We start from the raw sequence: 20,411 nt of genomic DNA, 5'->3' as shown, positions 1-20,411 counted from the left end.
TCGGGACAGTTGAAGGTGTCGGACCTCGTGGAGCCTAATCCGATTGTGGCCGTGCGGTGGCTGAGGAACGAGCGCACGTAGTTATAAATTCGCGTTCCGCAGTTCACCGCTTCCAGTCCCTCCAGAATAGCGTGGTGGGAGATGCTGTCGAAGGCCTTTTTGATGTCCAATGCCAATACAAATTTATCTTCCGACCCTCTGTTGGGGTGCAGGACCTCGTGTTTTAGTAGTAGAAAAACGTCCTGCGCTGACACGTGGGGTCGGAAACCGAACATGTTGGAGGGGAACATGTTGTTTAGCTCTATGTGGTTCGAGAGCCGGACCTGCACAACCTTTTCAAAGAGTTTCCCCGCGCACGACGTTAGGGAGATGGGTCGAAGGTTGTTGATGTTACGAGGCTTACCTGGTTTTGGAATAAGAATAATTTCTGCTTCCTTCCATTCTTTTGGAAGGACGCCGTCCTCTGTCCAGACCGTGCCGTTAAAGAATTCGGTCAAGCTCTTTAGCGTGTCATCACTTAGATTGCGAATCATTGCGTTCGTGACCTGATCTACCCCTGGGGTCGTGTTTTTCTTGAAGGAGTGTGCCGCTGCGTAAACCTCTTCAAAGGTTATGGGGGCGTCCAGTTCCGGTTGGTCCTGACCTTCGTAAACGGGTTTGGTGGATTGCCCGGTCGGTACAGTTCCTACGTATATCTCTTTAATTTTGTCTATCATGTCAGCTTCCCGACCTTCAAACTCGTTTTCAAGTAGCTTGAGTGTGCGATTCGCGACTGTTTTTGTTCCTCCCGGGTCAATCATACTTCGAAGAATGCGCCATGTTTTCTTTGTAGTCAACGTGCCCCGAAGCGAGTCACTGAACTGACGCCAATTGCTGTCGCTTAACTTTTGTGCGTATTCGTTAGCTTCCTGCGCTAGCTGAGCTATCCGTGTCCGGAGTTTGCGATTAAGCTTCTGCCTTTTCCACCTTTTTGTGAGGCCTCTCCAGGCTTCCCAGAGATGCAAGAGGTGACGATCCACGGCTGGAGCCTCCGTTGTCGTTTCAATTGTTTTTGTGACCCTAGAGTGAATAACTCGGATCCGCTCGGCCCATTCTCCTACGCCTGTTATGCTGCCGATTGTTTCCTGTTTTTCCTGAAATTTGGTCCAGTCGGATAGCCTTGCCTTCGAATCCTGGCTGCATTAGCCGATATGCTTAAGATATAGTGATCGCTTCCTAGGTTTTCACCTAGGTTCGTCCATCGCGTCTCACTTTCGTTGTTGGTGAACGTGAGGTCGGGGGAAGTGTCGTGGGACACGCTGTTCCCGATTCGCGTTGGGAGATCTGGTTGAGTTAGCTGGAAAAGTCCGTAGCGCTCTACAACGTCTGCTAACAATATGCCCTTGGGATTGTCTCTATTGTAGCCCCAGTTTGAGTGTTGTGCGTTAAAGTCGCCTAACAATATTAATTTGTCCCTACCTTGAGCGAGTCGCACCGCGGTGGCCACCACGTTTTCAAAATCCGCCTGTTTTTCTCTGGGAGAACTGTAAACGTTGACAATAATTGTTTTAGGTTTGCCCCTTTTCTGCGGCCAAATCTCACTTTTCAGTGGCCTAGGGCAGCAGCGACAGCTTCTGGAGCGTGGTTGCCATGGCAACGTTGATGTGTGAGGCACCATTCCCAGTGCTCTGTTGCGAGAAACAGCATGTACTTCCGCCACACGTTCTCCAACACATCCTTGCTGGCCAGAACTTTACTAACGCTTTGCTTCCTCCACGAATTCTTGTTACTGCTACATTTTATTGGACGTTTTACACGCTCCATTTATTTATTCGCTACTTTAGGTCCTTTCTGTTTCTTTCTATCGAAAACAGCGTGTTCTTTCATGCAGGAAATGCATTACGTCGGTCGTTGATACCATATGTGCAAGCATATCTCTTGTTGTTGCCCTCTCTACCTCGGTTACATTCACTCCATATATTTATTAAGTGCCGTTGAACTGTTGGTGAAAGGACCGGACTTTATTAATTAGGCTATTCGTAACTATTTCCTCACTTTTACTTTCTCCCTTGGAGTTGAATGAGTCTGATTCAATGACATAGAGCGAAATAAAAAGCTGACGAATTTCCTGGCTGGTGGTTTTGTATTTTCCTTTGAACGTCCAAATGTCCAATAGCTGCGTTGGAAGTCCTTCGCACGGTAGGCCGAATTAATGAAACATTACGAAAAAATAAACGTACCCAGTGCCCCAGAGGGCCGTCCTATTACACTGCTTGAAGGAAAGCCATTCAGGAGAAATAGATTTCAGAGACTACTCCTGGTTTCACAAACACAATCTATGACGACCAGGCTCGGTTATTACTGTAACCCTTTATGACAGCACCTTTTTGCTTTTAACAGCTATGAGGGTTCACTTTGTGCGGCCATGCATGGAACGCATGCCAATCGCCTGCGGCGTGATGTGCCTTATCGTCATGCTCGTCAACAGCAGCGTCTACTATTGGTTTCACAAGCACAATTTATGATGACTAGTGTCGGTTATTACTGTAACCATTTATGACCTCAACGTTTTGCTTTTCACAGCTGTTAGGGTTCCCTTTATGCGGCCATGCAGGGAACGGATGCCAAACGCCTGAGGCATGATGTGCCTAATCGTCACGTTCGTCAACATGAAAAGACTTTTCCGTCGTCCATGCGAGACGGGATTGTGTACCGGTGCACATCCTACTCTCAGCTGTCCTCCGTTCTCCACCTCTACTCCAGTTAGTGTTTTCTCTCCGAATCGTTCTGTGTGGGCTGACCACTGTGCTGACAAGGCCCTATACCAGGGAGCAAGAGAGAATAAAGTTGCCTGCATGGTTTGGGATGTGAGAAGGCATGCGAGACGCCACGGACACATCTTCTCTGCCCCTGCGTAAAGGAGCACTCACATTGAACGTTTCGGCCCTTTTTCTCTTGGAGCGCACCACTCAGTCGTAACGATGCATTAAACTCCTGTTATTTGTTTTTACATCATCTCATCTTTCCTGTCGGTCCCTCGCCGTCTGCCAGTCTGGTTCGAGCTACAAGCAGACGCCATTAAAGGTTGCCGAAACTTGCCTCCCCGAAACAACTGGTGACAGCCGTAGCCAAATCACCTTTACTTATGAACTGCTTCAGTTCATTTGGAGCCGTTCTGATACTACCGGTTAACCCAGCATAATGAAAGCTCTTCCTCTAAATTTTCATTCGGCTTTGTCCCAATTCTTGATTGCTGAGATCCTCGATAGCACTAGGCTTTGCGTACAATGCTTGACTACAAAGCAGCGCGAGCCACTAAAGGGACCACACCCTGTGTACTCGTGATGCCTACTTTATCTCATATCTTATCGTGCTGCACTACAGTTTTGATTCATGCTAGCTCCATACAGGCTTCCAGCATGTAAATTTAACAGTATACGATGTTGAAATTAAGTATTCGCTTAAGCCGAAATTATGAGACAGTATTCTGCATCTATGAGGTATTGTAGTAAGCTTTTATTGTGGTCGCTAAGAGCGCACTGCTATAAATCTAAGTATGCATTATTCTGAACGTATCAACGTCTTATTTAAAGGTTAAAAATTTTTGTCATATGCATTTGTATTTTCCGGTTAGACACGTTAATGCCGAAGCACATTTTCTAAAGGCTGACAACTTCCTCAGTCATAATGAAAGTGAGCCGGGAATGACACGCAATCCGAAGTCTTTCCTTGGTCTACAATCTTGAGGGTGATGATCAATTTGCCATCCTGAAAGTGAAGATGAAAAAAAAAAATCAGATACTTGGTGCAGCTTAATCTTAGGTATCGCTGGAAACGTTGAACCGGGGCAGTCTGCACTAAAAGTTCCTGTGCTAAAACTGCTCGTAAGTGCAAGTTCCAGCCAACTGTGACGTTGGACATATTTTTATCGGAGAATGTAATCACAAGGCAAAAAGCATGTGAACGAAAGGTTTTGCGAATAGCGCCACAAATGCAATGCTCTAGTAATTAAAAAGTTTTGATACTCTAGTCAGTTTGCCATTGTGGAGCTCGGAGCGAGTTTGACAATCTTGTTGACACACTGTACCACCACTGCCTTTCTCGCTACCCCTTGAAGAGACAAATGAACACTTTTACTCTCGTATTGTCACCTCAGCACTGAATACAACACGCTGAGCCCACTCCTTAAAATATTGGTGTCAGAAGTGAAGCAGATAGGTAAGGGTGTGCTGCAAAATTAGATCATAAATATTTCCTGAAGCGAAGGACATAGCGCGTACGCGCCATCGTTGTGCGATACTCAAGGACATCGCACGTTAATGGACGCTAACAAATGTATGCCGTTCAGAAAGATACAGGCTTAGTGACCCTATTAAGTGCTACAAATTTCTTATTGACATTTCCAGGGAAGAATTTTGAATGCGAGGAAAGTAAAAAAAAGTATAGAATAATCGATGGCAGTCGCACCGCAACCAATGAATGCGTCATTCCCGTATATGCGGTGGCAGAAGCACAGACCCCCGTTTGGAACGATGCGAAAGAAAAAAATATATGTGATCTTGTACTGAAATTTGAACATCACTTAAGCAACAGTGAAGGCGGAACGTTGTTTCTTTAGTTTTGAAGTAAAACAGAGATAATTTTACATTGTACTTACACTAATTAATGTTACAGATACACATTTACCTGTTGGAAACTGAAATTACCCCCTACTAGTGACATCAATCACCATGCCAAAAACAATACGTGTTGTTCTTGACAGTACCTGGTAAAAGAAAACCTCAAATGGCACACATACTTCTCCTGTTAAGGTGCACCCAAACTCCACGCAAACTTCATGTGCGCTGCTTAATACATTGCTATTTTTCAGTTTGTTGGATTATGTTGAGGTATCTAAAACGTTTTAGCCCTCGTGCTTTCCTTGTATTCCCCAGTGATGGCAGATGGATACAGTTTTTAATAGCTGAAATATTTGAATGCGAAGAACACTTATTGGTGATGACCGCATCTGATGCATGAAAGGCTTCGAATTTTATATTGAGTATGGCTGGTGAGGATTCAATATATTTAAAGCATGTTTTAAGGGCGTTGTTATCATAGTTTTATAAGCAAGGAGTTAGGTGTCCTGGCTAGCACTACGGAGGCTCTGACGAATGAAACGAGTACTCTATATTTGCTGTTGAAAATGAAGTCACTATGTCTATGTCATTAGGCTAGTTGTCTAGAGAGCACCAATGTACCTGAAAGGCTTTACTGCCTGTACGGTATCAGAATTGTATTTTTTTTGTGAGTGTAAGGGTATTAGCCCTTACGTGTAAGGGATCTCATTAGCGTTGTTTTATTGCGTTAATTTGTGTCTTTCACTCATAGAAACCTTAAATTAATGTATCCAGGTCATATTGTAACGCGAGGTGTTTACTAATATCAGCAATGGGCGATAGCTAACTCTGTCGTTCCACTCAGGCGATAATAATAACGTCATAACTAAGGCGATAGAGAACTCATAGACAATTCAGTGTTTCCAAAGCAAATATTACAACACAATTTGATTAAACATTTTGCACTTGTATTCAATCAGGCGTACACCAATAGCCGTAGTTTGAGCTCCTTTTCACTAACCCAACTTGAGAACTAATAAATTTCACGCCAACTTAATCCAAGAAGGCACTCCACAATTATGCAGTAAATTAATCGAGAGTGCGTGCTTGTTTCTTGAAACGTCTGCTTGAAAAAGTGAGAGCTCCATTTACTGCTTATTTCTAAACCATTAGATCACAATGATAACACACATTTCACTGTATTTTTGCATTCATTGCATTCTCGGGCAGCAGAGCCCGCGAAAACTTCCATCTGTCACCAAACCGACAAATACAGGCTAAGCTAACATTTTAGTTTAGTACTTTTGTGGGAGACACGAAAATCGAGATTCCACTCACCCCAATGCATTCCTTGGCTAAAGGGTTGTCAGGAAGATAGATGGATAGGTGTGCAGAATATGTGCCTTTTTCAATAGGACATGTGTTGTTCCAGCCTGCCGTCAACTCTTTCTCGAACGAAGAGTGGCCATCGCAAAGCAGAAGTACTCTATTATTGAGAGGAGTGGGAATAAACAAGCAGCATATAAAAAGGTTAGGCCGAGCTACTTCGAAATAAAGGGCGATATCTCTTCAATAAAGGTAGGTGCCATTCGTGCGACGCCGCAGGAAGCTTTCTATGCATCATCTGTCCTAACGTAACTTCGACGAATCGTGCAATTTTAAAGAGTGACATACTCATACTGCACGTTTTGGTTATGTCTCCGCTTGAACGGCTGGGGCAGATTTAACCTCCTCACAAGCGCCTACTTCACGGATAGCCAGACATCGTCGATAAGTGTTCCCAAGCGTTCTACGATGGAGGCGGAGACGGCAGGATGTTTATCTGCCCATGTATGCCATCATTACTCGCCTGTGTCATCATCTAACATTGCCCGAGAAGAAAGGGGGTTAACCGAAGGGCCCGATTTTTTTATTAGTCATACCATTGGGCTCCTCGGTTAACCCCCTTTCTTCTCGTTCATTACGTCACGAGGGTCTCGAATCCGGTAACATTGATGCCTCCAGGTAGCATGTGTGGGTTCACTGACAGGTTGCCTTCATCCCAAAAGATCACTTTCTCGTGACACCTGCGGCAGAAAGGATGCTCCACATCCGGCGCGAAGGTTTGTGAGTGGTGGCGCTGGCTAACACTCCCAGAGTTCTACTAGGAAACATAAATACATAAGAAAGTGGAGGGGGAAACGGCGTCGCAGTAGTTCAATTGGTAGAGCGTCGCACGCGAAATGCGAAGGTTGCGGGATCGTTCCCCGCCTGCTGCAAGTTGTTTTTTGCATGCACTTCCATTTCCATTATTATATCGTTTCTTTATTTCATTTATTAGGCAAAAGTAATTTCCCCTACGTTGTCCTTGGTGTCAGTTTTTGTTGGCTTCTTATGATATGGCTAATCATCTGACATTACATGACATGTTGAGTCTATCGAGATGAATCCACTCTGTCTCTGCATTTAGAGCTTCCACGTTAAACGCTCCCTAGATTCTGTAATTTATTTTGCGATAATTACGTTACCATCGCTGTCACAGGCAGACACCATGGTGACTCCACTATTTCGCGAGCTACTGGCAGTACTGTTGATTTCGACGCTCCGTTGAGCTGGACGATTGTGCAATGACGTCATTGAGATGCTCGTAGGGCACCAACGGGCTATCATAAATTGAAGCTCAAGTCACTAAGATGTTCTTGTGTTTTTTAACACACTACGCGAACAACACAAGTACGATGCGCTCAATTTTGCACATACAATATATCGAATAATATTTTAACACTCTTTCTGCGGCTGATAAAAGCACCAAAACGCTGCTACATGGATAAGTGGCATGTATTTACGTAGGTGGCAAAGACTAATGGAGCAGAGAAATAATTCTGCCACTGAGGAGTCTGCGTTTGTTGACGCCGCATGGATTAATGGTAAAATACTTATTCGGTGGTGGTAGTAGATGGCAAAGGGAGCGTTAGAAATGCTGCTTCCATTTACACCAAAGATCCGGGGGTTGCTGAACAGGTGGCTATTGCTCTAGCACTAATTGATTCTAGAAGAGGTTTGGTGTTTAGCGACTCGCGATCTGCGATTACAGCCTTCTCGAGAGGACTTGTTGCGGAACCTGCTAACCGACTGCTGCAGGGTAGGGATATCACTTCGCATACCGTTACTTGGTTCCCGGCGCACATGGGGACAGTGGAGGGAGCCCCGCGTAACCTCAACGAGATGGCGCACAGGGAGGCACGAGGATTAGTGTGCCGTGTACTCCCTGAAGGGGCTGGATCTCCCGCTCCTGAGTACAGGGACCAACTGTTAACCTACAACGAAATCACCAAGCACTATTACTTAGGGCGCAGGGCATTCCCGTTGCCACATCCTAAATTAAATAGGCCGCAGGCGGTTACATTAAGGCTTCTGCAGACACGGACGTATCCTAACGCGGTCATCATGAATAAAATTAATCCGGACTGCGGGGTTTCAGTCTATTGTAGTAAGTGTGGGGGTTTGCTCGATTTACAACACATGCTGTGGCGCTGCTTGGCGTTGGCCGGTGATGGTTCTCGAGGTGAACAGTGGTGGCAGCGAATGCTGCACAATGAAGTGCTGGCGGACCAACTCAGGGCTGTCCAGAGGGCCCGTGTGATGGCAGAGGGGCTCGGCCTCTCTGTACCGACGTGGGAGCGGCCCGCATCAGTCCTAGACTGATCCCTCAGGACCTAAATAAAGTTCTTCATACCATACCATACTGCAGGTACGCATGAAAATACGCCAGATACTGCTCTGTAAAATGGTTGTGTTTGTTAAAATTCTTTGGCTCAAGCCCTACACTCCTGCGTGAACTCGTAACATCACCAATGGAGAATGATGATCAGAACTACTTTATTAAAGACGTTTCCATTCGCAGAAATTTAAAGCGCGTTTGCGAATTTGACACAGTGGCCATGGTGCTATCTCAGCACTCGTATGGTTACTGTCGCACCAAGAGGATAGCAAGGGGAAGGTCAAATGTTTGATATCATCTGATAAGTCTTACATAAAGGGATGCTTGGCAAGTCTTTAAAGTTTTCTGTATTTCCTCGCAAAGCGCGAAGCAGACAGAGCGCGTAGAGGGCAGAAACGCTCCCTTGTGCGACTGCCATTTCATAGAGTCAGATTGCGTCTATGGCCCATTCTAAGTATGTTTCCTCACAAAAATGTGTTGCCTATTCTGTGTACTGTCCACCAAAATATTTAAACAGGTAATCTGTGCACGGTCTACAGGTATTTCAATGAATTTCGCAGGCCCTGTATGATACATTTCCAGATCTCTAGTGTCGCACATCTCGTGGAATAATGTCTGTACTTTCTGTCAGTACCACCTTTGAACATAGCGACTGAAATTTCCTAACGACATATGCTCCTTTAGTCTCTCTACATATTATACAGCTAAGCAGGATAGCCTGAAAGACAGCAGAGCAGTCTACCATTTGCCTATACGCATTTTGTTTAACATTCCGCGGTCTGCAGCGGAAGCAGATGCAGATAAATAAGGATACCACGGCTGTCAATGAAGAGAATAAGAGGAAGACATAGGAGAGCCATCGAATATTATCACCAAGTGGTCATAATGAATGCTGGAAGGCTCCAAGCTCTCAGCGACTTCTGCATTACATACCAATCAATGTTATTGCAAACTCACTCTGGGATAATCGCGTAAATGCATTGCACGGTCTGTCCTTGAGGTTTCGCGAAAGAGATTGTCACCACGGGATAGACGCCATAGGCCTGCTTTACTTGAGCTTTGACTTCAAATTGCGCTGTCTTTCCGAGTTTGGCGTCCGTGATTGTGACATCCTGAATCACAATGGAAGAGTCGTCCGAGCCTGAAATCACGTGACAGAGAAAAATTGTGAAGTCAGATTTGCTTCCACCGGACAAAAAGTAGCAGTTTCGGTCGAAAAGCGAAGCATCGATTGTTAGAGCAAATTATTAGACAAGACACGAAGTAAGGAAAGTAGCTTTATCGGCCTTATAAACTTGTAATTTAATTAATAAGCAATGGTTTACAAGTACTGTATCACGCGTGAACAAGCAAACATGAACACACCTCGATCGATAACCGCGGACACTCGCTGTCAAAACGCTGGAGTGAGGAAGTGCGGCAGCCGCAGCGAGCGAATCGACCTTCGTGCTGCCTCTCATGTCAACGCGAAGGAAGCGGCGAGAACACAACGTGTACGAAGCTATCAGTAGTCGGTACACTATTTCCCAATCGCATATCGCTTTCAAGATAGGGCCCGTGTGGTCGCGCTAGGTCATGCCATACGGCACCGGCGCAGGGGTATAACACCCCCCCCCCCCCTCCCCGTCTCTCCGGTGCCGCACGTACAGCGCTCACCAGAGCAGGGAGTTTCATTATTATCTCTGGGCATCTGCATAAAGTTGCTGCGTCATGGCAATCTGACAGTTATTACATTATTGTCTACTGGTGCACGTACGTACACCGCACGTAAACCGCACGTGCAGCGTACACCTTGCGGCCACGGTGTTATCGCACTCGGACTCCATACGGAACATCTCGGTGATTCCGACGCCGGCGACGATGGCGCCAATTCAGCTTGAGTGTCCATATAATTGCCATCGCAATTAAGTTCAGTGTGGTCTGCTCAACATTCAGCGGCCATGCGTTGGCTTGAATTACCTTCGTTTGAGCACCCTAAAACTTGGCTTGAGCCAGCTTGGTCTATCTCGACCGATAAAAAGTGGGGAAAGCGAACGAGCACTACAGCAAGCGGACAGGACATGCGCCAACTACCAGTTGAAGTTTCTTTGTGAAGTAAAGCACTTGTTATGAAGTCAGCACGCTTTAGAATAAGGAAATAAAACAAACCAATATAAATACCATCCAAACGCAAGACACGTTCATCAAGTGCAAGTGGCGTCAAGGAACACTACACGAACACAGCTTAACAGCAATATTTAAAAAAGATCTTATTCCTCCTGTCTGCACACGGGTGTCTGCATCGCCAGAGCAGGGCGATATCGCACCCATTTAATTATTATCTCTGGGCATCTACATAAAGTTGCTGCGTCATGGCAATCTGACAGTTATTACATTATTTTCTACTGGCGCTCTCTGGTGCAGCTCTAAGTCTTCCTACTTTTATCTTCAAGCCTACAGCGGCGCCTCTTCTCAACCAATGCAGAACAGGTTAATTGTTTTTGGTTCGCTGCTATTTACCACGATTCGCATGAATCGCAACTATGGCTGCGTAACGCACCATGCCGCTTCCCTAGGTATCTCACTACCCAGACTGACAATACGTACCGCTATACAGCCACGCACCCATGCATGTACCTGAGCGAACCACAGTTGCCACTGTGTGGCAGCCACCTCCAAGCAAAGCCGTGCGGTGGGTGGAGAGCATTGTGCAATGTAGAAAGCCGGCGGCACACCACAACAACCGCCGCCTATGTTCGTGTCACGTGCCCAGCTAGGTCGCACCACTCCACTACCTATTCCTTCCCAGCTCCATCACTTCCACGCAGCATCTATCTTTCTGGCAGCTATAAATCGGTTCTGTCTTCGCGGATTCCTTGAGCGAAACATTGTGTGCAACGATATTCAGAGAGTCACCGCTTCTGCAATGATTCCCTATGCGGTGGTAGAAGAGCATTAATTGCGCAGACTTTTTTCAAACAACTTATCGTTCTTGTTCGGTTCGTCGTGTACATAATAAAGGAAAACAAATGGCAGCATAGATGCGAATAAGATTTTTTTACGATTGCAGTGTTCAAGAGATGATTCTGTCTGATGGTGGTTACATTTCAATGAAAATCTTGACAATTAGCTTCACGACACCTCCAATTTCAAAGGCGGAAGTACAAACCAAGAACAAGCAGAAATGACCACGATGATAGGGGTCTCACCTTCACAGTGCGTTACCTTCGGTCTCTGCACGGATCCCTCCGCTACAACCAGGTTAAGAAGGGCCAGAAAGCCGAAGCAGGTGATCGCCAGCATGTTCATAGTTCTCCAAGGCTTCGAGAATGCCGAATGGCCGCATTACATTTCCTTTTTATACACTGGTTGCCTGCGTCTCGAAGCATAGACACAACTGCAGGAAGTCAGAAGCCCACGTATCACAAACTCAGCTTTCAGCCAAGATTTATGCACATAAGGTTCACGGCACTGCCGCTTCCAGGTCGACAACCGAACATGCAATGCAACAGGCAGTAAGTTATAGCTGTGTGTATCACAGATACCTGACGTGTTTACCTGCGAAGTTATTGGCTAGTGACCTCCAAGGCTAGTTCACTGTTATACGATATTTAACAAGCTAATATACAGCACCGACCGACCACGTTATCGTTGGCTACAAATCGATCCTCGTATTTACAGGGACGTTCGAACTGCAGTTTTTTTCAATCAATCAAATTACAATATTCGCAAGGAGGACCTCCGATTATCAAACGTACTTCCTATTTTTAAATAATGGAATATTGCGCTGCCAAGTGTGAGATCACCCAATCAAATCCCGGCCACGGCGGCCGTATGTCGATGCGGGTTAATTGCGATGGGGGTGAACGCGAAACCGTATATTGGGTGCGCATTAAGGAACTCTTTGTAGTGTAAATTAATCAGGAGTCCGTCACTACGGTCTGCCTCATAATCTTATGTGTTTTTTCTTGCACGTAAAACACTCGAATGTTTCTTTCAATGTGAAATAAATTTTGTAGGTATTCCATTCGAAAAGAAACAAAATGTTTATTTGGATCATTTGTACTGTCGTGTTTAATTGGACTTCAGGACAACTGAGGATTTTGTAATTTGATGACAAAGGTCAATCGCGTGCGCTAAAGAACCGAAACTAATAAAATCTACGAACCGCAGGTAAATTGGTGCCCGTGGTGCTCTTTTTTTCTTTGCAGCAAGGTGCAATCATGTAGCACCAAACATTGTTTCAAGGAAATGTAATGATTCTCCCAATCATAAATTGGTTTGCCCAAATAGCGAAAAAAAATCGTAAGCTACTCATTGAAAAGGAATTCTTACTTCATGATCGAAAACTACTGATGGAAAGTCAGCCACTTCATGACTCGTGCAGCAACTACGGCTCAGCAATTGTGGCTCAACAAGACTATAACGGCCCCTCTGCGGTGGAAGTAAGAGTCACCACTTGTCATCTTCCTCCCTGTGGAATGCTATCGGTGTTGTCATGCCTTATATTCGAATGACATAAATCGATATTCGGTAATTTCGAGCAGAGAAATACTTACCCAATAAGAACTGATCACCAAATACCATTCAATTCGTATTGAATATTTCGCATATTCGCACAGGCCTAGCGATTGACTGCGCCAAGCTCAGCACGAAACTTTCGCTATCTTCCATTACTACGGTTGAGATTTGTCTGATATCACCTGAAGCTTTATACCCATGCACTTGCAGTTTGTAGCTTACACTATTCCTCGAGTTTTCGAAATTGATATGATTAGACAACTTGAACTACTGTTGTTGGTTCATTACATGACTCTGTTCCGAAAGCTTTTCACCACTGTTCAGCAAAGTCACGTTGTTCCCAAGGTTACTTTGCTTACTTTGAAGCAAAAGAGGCAGCTGCTAAAGCTTTGTATTTACTCGATTGGATTGAGACTTGGTTCCTCGCACGTGTAGATACGGGTTCGTTTTACGAGTCCAATAACTCGGGAAGCAATAGAAGTTAGTTATTGCCACCATTAACCCGAAGCCGATGACCACATGTAGTCGTTGGCCTCGAGTTATTTGAACTAGAAAGAGTTTTCTGACAGAAAGTATGTGAGATGATTTCGTATTTTTTCGCAGCATTGAGGACGAGAAATATACTTTAGAGCTACAACCAGTGTCGCTTGATTGATTAAACCGAAGTGCCGCGTTTCCATGGGGATATCGGAAAAACATGGGAAGAAAATTTTTGTCAACCTTAACAGCTGGTCTCGCAGTGTGCACCTACTTGGCATTGCAGTGTACTTAGGAAATCACTTGAGCCTACATTTCTCCAAAAACACAGTGCGTCATGGTTTTAGCTAACAATTTCGGTAAGTGTACTTATTACGTGTTCGGCAAAACTAATTCTGCTTTAAAAACGATACATATCTTTGGCCCTTCTCGCCAATTAGTGGTTCTTATGTTTATGGCCGTTCATCGCGAACTTGGGATACTAGATGTCACTAAAACTTGTTTGAGTAGTACCTCTTAGTCTGGTGGATTATACGGGCATCCTCGACAAATCAGAGGTGCGAACGAATCGTAACCCAGTCCATGCCAAGCTATTTTCCGGTTTTGCAACCAAAAATGGCCAAATTATATTAAATACCACAGTTGCCAACAAGTTCTACCTCGATAAAAAGAACAAATTAGTTTTTGCTTTCGCTATCCCATTGATTGTGTTTTGCCATCTACCAAAAGCAAGAATAAGCAGAGAGACAAAACTAAGCTCGTCCATGGCATCGCATGAAAATGCGAAGTACCGCGCGCCATGAGAGGTCGCTACTTGCTCTTTTTACGAGAAACGCGTCTACGAATCAAGGCCGTGCAACTCGGTGAAGTAGTTGAAGGTGTCCTTCTGCATTATGGCGTCTGCTATTGACGACCTCTGCCGGTCAGGTGGCGGTGGCATCTACGGACTCTGTGCGACTGCGCAGCGAAATCTGCCGTTATTGCAGCCGCGGTAAAAAAAAATGGCTGTGGCTTAGGTAAGGTTAAGCCCAGGATGCGAAGCATACTAACCTTTATTTTAGTTGTTGAACCACTGTTTAGCCTGGTGAACTGCTGTTGCTTGGCTATATTTGGTTCGGCTAGACGAAGAAACAACTCATGCATTACTGCTTCGCCTTCAAGAGTGGAACGCGACAGCGTTCCCGTCGACCCGCCAAGGGGTGTAAGAAAATGGGCTACAGGGCAGCGACTACGCGCCCCGCATTGGATGCGGTGAGCGTCGAGCAAAGCAGCGTTCGGCGCGGCAACGAAATGTGCGCCTGAGCAAGAGACGCACGCCTTAGAAACAGCTCGTTTCTAAGGTAACACCGCATTCACTAGAGGCGCTTTTGTACCGCTTTGAAGCATCGTACTCGTGGCTCAGTGGTAGCGTCTCCGTCCCACACTCCGGAGACCCTGGTTCGATTCCCACCCAGCCCGTCTTGCAAGAGTTGAGCCAAAGCCACTTCTCCTCTGTCGTGACGTCACGGTGTCACGTGGTTTCATGGCGACACCGCCGCGCCTGAGGAGCTGGGTTGAGCTCTCGTAATATGCTTCGCATAAAATTCACCGCGCCATCGAAAGGACGTGCGTCTTCGAGACATTTAAGAGCGCCGCTCCATGGCCCCCGTTCCTGCGCTTCCATGGCCGTCGCCGTTGTGCCTCGCCGTTGTCCCTCGCCGTAACCAGCTCCGTAGCCGGGACCAGCGCGCTGTTCTAGCTGCGCGCACTCGAGCAAGGCCTTGCTCTCTTCGCTCCTCCTCCAATGCCACCCCTGTGTGGCGGCAATCATAGCGCCGGCTCGGTGGCGGCTGATCTCGATGAGGTGGTGCTGCGCAAGCCGAAACGCATAGCCACCGCCGTTCGCCACTACGTTTACCCCTTCTCCCCCACCTCCTGCGTGGCGGCGACCGCGCGAGAGCGCGCGGTGTTCTCCGGTTGCCGAAACGCAGGGCCTCCTTCGGTTGACTCGCTAGCAGTGTCAGGCTGAGGTGCGGACGCCTTTAGCAGCGTCAGTCACTCGCTGCCATTTTTTTCGCCGTGCAACGTTCCTATGCGCCTACGCGCTGCCTCCCGCGACCTCCCGATAAGCGAGGCAGTCGCGCCAAGCTACGCTCCGTTTGCGGTGGCTGGTGCGAAATGTTCCGCACGAGACGGAATGTCCGAGGCTCACAGATGGTTTATATTATAATGAAATCCCTCTTCCTATGTAAATAGTTTATTTTCAGCCAGTTCTTTCTGAGTCAAGAGTGAGGCAACCGGTGGAAGTCCTTCATTTGCCGCTGCTGCTAAACAAGCTACCCGGGCGGAAAGGCCCAGCGCCGTCGACGCCAGAATTCACAGGTGCGCTACGCCGAAGCAGAAGCTAGGCGTCGTCGCCATCGAGATGACCCAGGAGTGAGTGCGGCTCGCTCGTAACGCCTCCTATGGATGTGACAACCTGGCGAAATACTTGAATAAACCTCGTTTTTGAGAAGCAGGCATCGGTGCAGCAAGTTGAGCATATATCCATCCATTTCCAAGACCACAAAGCTTCCTTCATGGCAATCAAGAACTGGGAATGGAGTGTTTCTTGAAGAAGGAAGATGTGTAAAGAATAAAAAGTTGTCTGGTAACTTTACATACATGCCTTGCTCGAATCATTTGCCTCAACATATCGAAAAGCCGAAACAGCTGAAGAGCTGCAGTCCGTGATGTCTCTGTGCATAAACTGCTTTTCTTATCAGTATTTTTAGACATCGAGAAGGCATATGACACAACTTGGCGTTTTGGAATCCTTCGTAATCTGGTTGGAATGGGCGTCTGAGGCAACTTGCTCATTGTGGTTCAAAGTTACCACTCGAACCCCAAATTCCGTGCTCGAGTTGGTAGCGCCTTATGTCGTCCACTTACCCAAGAGGCTGGTAGCACAAGGACGTATGCAGAGTCGCATTTTATTTGTTGCAAAAAGTAACTTTCTAGATAATGTCATACCAAGCACAATGTTTTATTCTGTGTATGCGAAATATGCGCAAATCTGTTACAAATCTTGTACTCTTGCTGTCTGCGAGCGACAGATCCGGCTTGGCCTCAACGAGATTTCTAAGTGGGCGGACAAGTATGGGTTTAGACTAAACCCACAAAAAAGCACGCGCGTCCTCTTCTCGAAAAAAACAGGTGTACTGCTGGACCAAGTGATAGACGTCAATGGAGAACGACTGTCTGTAAGCCTTCAATAACCTGCTTATGCATGATTTTAGTCTTTAAGTTAACTTTTCTCCCTTATGGGAAGTGTCTGAAAAGGAAGTGCCTGAAGGCGAAAAATCTGCTGAAACTCTTGACACGCGCCTCATGAGAAACGAAAGGAGATGCCTCCTTAGCTTATAGAAAAGTCTTAATCAATCACGCCTTGACTACGGAGACTTAGTTTGTAACTCTACAACAACTAGTGCTTAAGAATGTTAGACCCAGTTTACCACCTTAGTGCCCGACTTGCTACAGGTGTCTTAAGGACTAGCCCTGTGCAAAGCCTGTATGTTGAGTTGGGTGAACAATCTCTGCATCACCAAAAACGTGTTTAAGTTTTCCTTACTCCTCGAGGGTACAGACAGATGTTGAACACCCATGTCATTCTATTATAAGCGACATACCTGATGCCAGACTTTATCGAAACCCTCCGTCTGTCCTGACGGCTTTGCCCATGCCTTTAGAAGAATTGGCTGCAGGAACAAGCGTACTACCTCAAGAGACCATCCTAATGGCTCCCAGTTGGCTTCCACCGCCTTGGGAGAGGCAGACTGGGGAGTGCGATGTGTCTTTTGCAGATATTTTTAAGCGTGCACGTGAGACTCATATGCGTTCGCACTTCTACGAACTTCAGGCGAAGTATTCGTCAGCTGAATGTTATACGGACACTTCCAGATCTCTTACCGGCGTAGCTTACGCAGCTCTGGGACCGTCTCTTTAAGTGTCTGGTGCAGTAAATCCGCATCTAAGTATTTCCAAAGCCGAAGCATAAGCAATTTTCTCGGCAGTTAAGCACATAAGCCTAATAAATCTAGCGAAAGCAATTGTGTTCCCAGACACATTCAGCGTGGATAGCGCTTTAACGAATCTACGAAAACACAAGAATTCACTTTTTAATTAACTGTACGGGTTGTTATGCTCAGCTTACGCGGGCAAGCAAGTTATCATTGTATGCTGCGTGCTTCGACATAGAGTAAGGCAGTGTAGCTGCAGACGAACGTGCCACGTAGTAATTTTTAATACACAGACCCAAACATAGCTATGCTTCACACGTACTGCGCAATGAGTTGCCGAAATATTGCCAAAGGCAGTGAGATATTGAAGTGACAAATGAGCTACATATGATCAATCCAAGAATAGGGAAATAAATATCAGAGAAAACAAGACACAGGGAAGCGCTCCTTTCCAGGCTAAGGATGGGCGATACCTAAGGAACACACTCTTACGGCTTTGTTTGCAGTGATCCTCTGACTTGTGATATGGGCGGCTGCAGTCTTACACTCCTCCCTGTTCTTATCCAATGCCCTGAACTGGATTCCCAACGTAAAAAAGTACTTTTATCCCGCATGTAGTCAACACCCATTCCTCTTCACTCAGCATTCCTTCTGAACCGTAAACTGTTTTTTGATGCTGAAGCACTGTGAAAGTTCTGAGCAGATGTAACCGCCTTAGAAATCATTTGGCCAGGTTATCTGCAGCGCATCGTTGTCCTGCAGGCTGCAGCGGCACTGCAAGATGTTTTCATCGCACGTGCCTCTCAGCACTCGACTTCAAGTGCTACAGCATACGTGTTATTATGTCATCACTTCTTAACGGAACTTTTATGCTCATAGCCCGAATCATCAGTCATTGTCATGCTTTAATATTCATATTTTATTCAATCTACATCGAATTGTCTTTAGGGCCTGATACACCAACAGTATTTCTACCATTTGCAACTCACTGTCCACTCCATTCATAATACGATGAGAAACCATCACCGTACGTCACAGCACTCCTTAGCCATATCTGGCCCTTGCGCCAATAAAAACCACATATTGCTATTATAGGTTAAAGTTATTGCGAGTGAGATGAACTAGGGTGGTGCTGCTTTCTGACAAATGTTTAATGGCTTAGTTGTTCGAGCCGCTGAGTAGGTGGACTAACAGGACGAGGCGGCAAAAGATAGCATGGAAACTTGCTCGAAGTCTTCAGTGTCGATGGTGTTTTCCACTCAAACGAGTAATATGAAGTCCCAAGGCTAGCTTAGTACAAATCGCTTGTAAAGATTATCGTGTTGTGGTTTACCCCTGATTTTATTCAAAGGCTAACATAGAAGCTTTAGAATAGTGGTCAATACATGGCAAAAGTAAGCAGTGCGAAGGAACAAGGTGGGGACATAAAATGGTTAAATCACATTCCCGGTTAAAACGACGGTTTATTATTTTGACGTACAGTGTAATTGTGCAAACTGTAATTACAGCAATGATATACACATAAAAAGAACAAAAACCTAAAGAAAACAAACCAGGGCAAGTCCTGGGTGTCCCTCTTCTGTCTGGAGAAAAGCAGCATCTATTACGATGAGCATTGCGACGGACTGCCGAAGCTGAAAAATTAAATTAGACTTTCTGACTTTGTGCCCGATTACCTTGCCTTTTTATACCAGCACCCAGCATTATTTTAATTACTCAGTGTACAAAATTCTTTTCATGTCGATATTGTTTGATCCCCCCTACACTGCCCCACGAAGGCGTAATTCCATTTCTTGCTCTCTCTGAACTGTTTAAAGGTGCAGTAGTGAATCCGTGCTTTTCCTATGCCCTAAAAAATTATTATGTTAGCAGGCTGTAAGTTAGCTGTATGGAACTTGTTGCGCTTAAATGAAAACTTTCAGATATATTGAGAATACTTCAACTTCTGATGTTGAGGAACATCTGATGGTGCACCCTTCGGCGACATTGAAGTGCGGAAAGCCTAACTTCCTGCTTTTCAAGCTATAGCTTAGTGTATGGTTGTTAAGCATGCCATGTTGTACCAAACGGAAAAAAAGAGGTGAAATAAAACGAAACATTTTTCAGATGTTGCTCAAATGAGATGAACAGCACTGGCAAGGATGTGGTGAACATCAGGGGCAACATTTCCATCCTCACCAAGTGCCTCGAGCCCGAAGCACTTGGTGCAGTCGATAAAGCAGTTTTCTATGGTTTCCGGTACAATACAGAGGCGGCACTTATTCGATATTACAAAAACGCCTTTCCTAATTAACCTAGCTTTCCTAGGCATCGTTTCACTAAGCACTTTGTAGTGGAATGCCTGAGAGTGCGGAGAAATAGGCACTTTACAGAACCGTGCAAGCACGTGATATCGAAGTAAGGCGATGTAGAATGATCCTTATAACGGAGGCGGAAAACGCATGTTGCGTTTTGTGGATGTATTTGTCAGTATTTTTATACAGGCATTTCGGTGAAACAGAGAACAAGCACGCTCCACTCGTGCCAACACCAACTAGTTCTCGGCGATGATCACCGCGTGCTGATGATTATGGTTCCTATAGTATGACACGTAGCCACAATTGAGGATCGACCAAGAAGCGTGTCCGCATGGGCAATATGATGACGGTTTTCACAGCATGGCAAACGCCCACAACGGGGGACTGGTGAGGAAGCGGCCTGTACACATTTGCAATACATAATAAATAAAGGAATCCAAGACAATACAAGATTTATCCCATTGCGTAGCACGGGTACGCGAGAGGACATGCGTGCGCATCAATATATTTAATGCCCAAGACGCACGTAGGAAATGGGCAGACTTGAAGAATTGCACTATCCGCTATACGAAATGTCCATTTCACGTAGGTCCCGACATGTGCACTGGTTCTGTACAATATCTTTTATTTCACAACACGTTTTGAAGCTTTATGTTTTGACCTGGCGAAAACGGAAAACTGGTGATGGTGCTGAGACTGCCAGACGGTAACCATTGTCTCTTAATGAAAAAATTGAAACTGAAAATGTATTGTTTATTTGTTCTCGGAGTGATGCAGAGATGACACTCAAATGAATTCGCACTGGGACAAGGAAACTACGGGATAAAGTTTATGCCTAGAAAAAATATGAATCACTCTAGTAACACTCCAACCTAAGCATCCA

Source organism: Dermacentor albipictus, chromosome 10 (assembly GCF_038994185.2).
Source record: "Dermacentor albipictus isolate Rhodes 1998 colony chromosome 10, USDA_Dalb.pri_finalv2, whole genome shotgun sequence".
Taxonomy (NCBI): Eukaryota; Metazoa; Arthropoda; class Arachnida; order Ixodida; family Ixodidae; genus Dermacentor; species Dermacentor albipictus.
The sequence above is the reverse complement of the archived record's forward strand: the minus strand, read 5'-3'. Positions refer to the sequence as shown.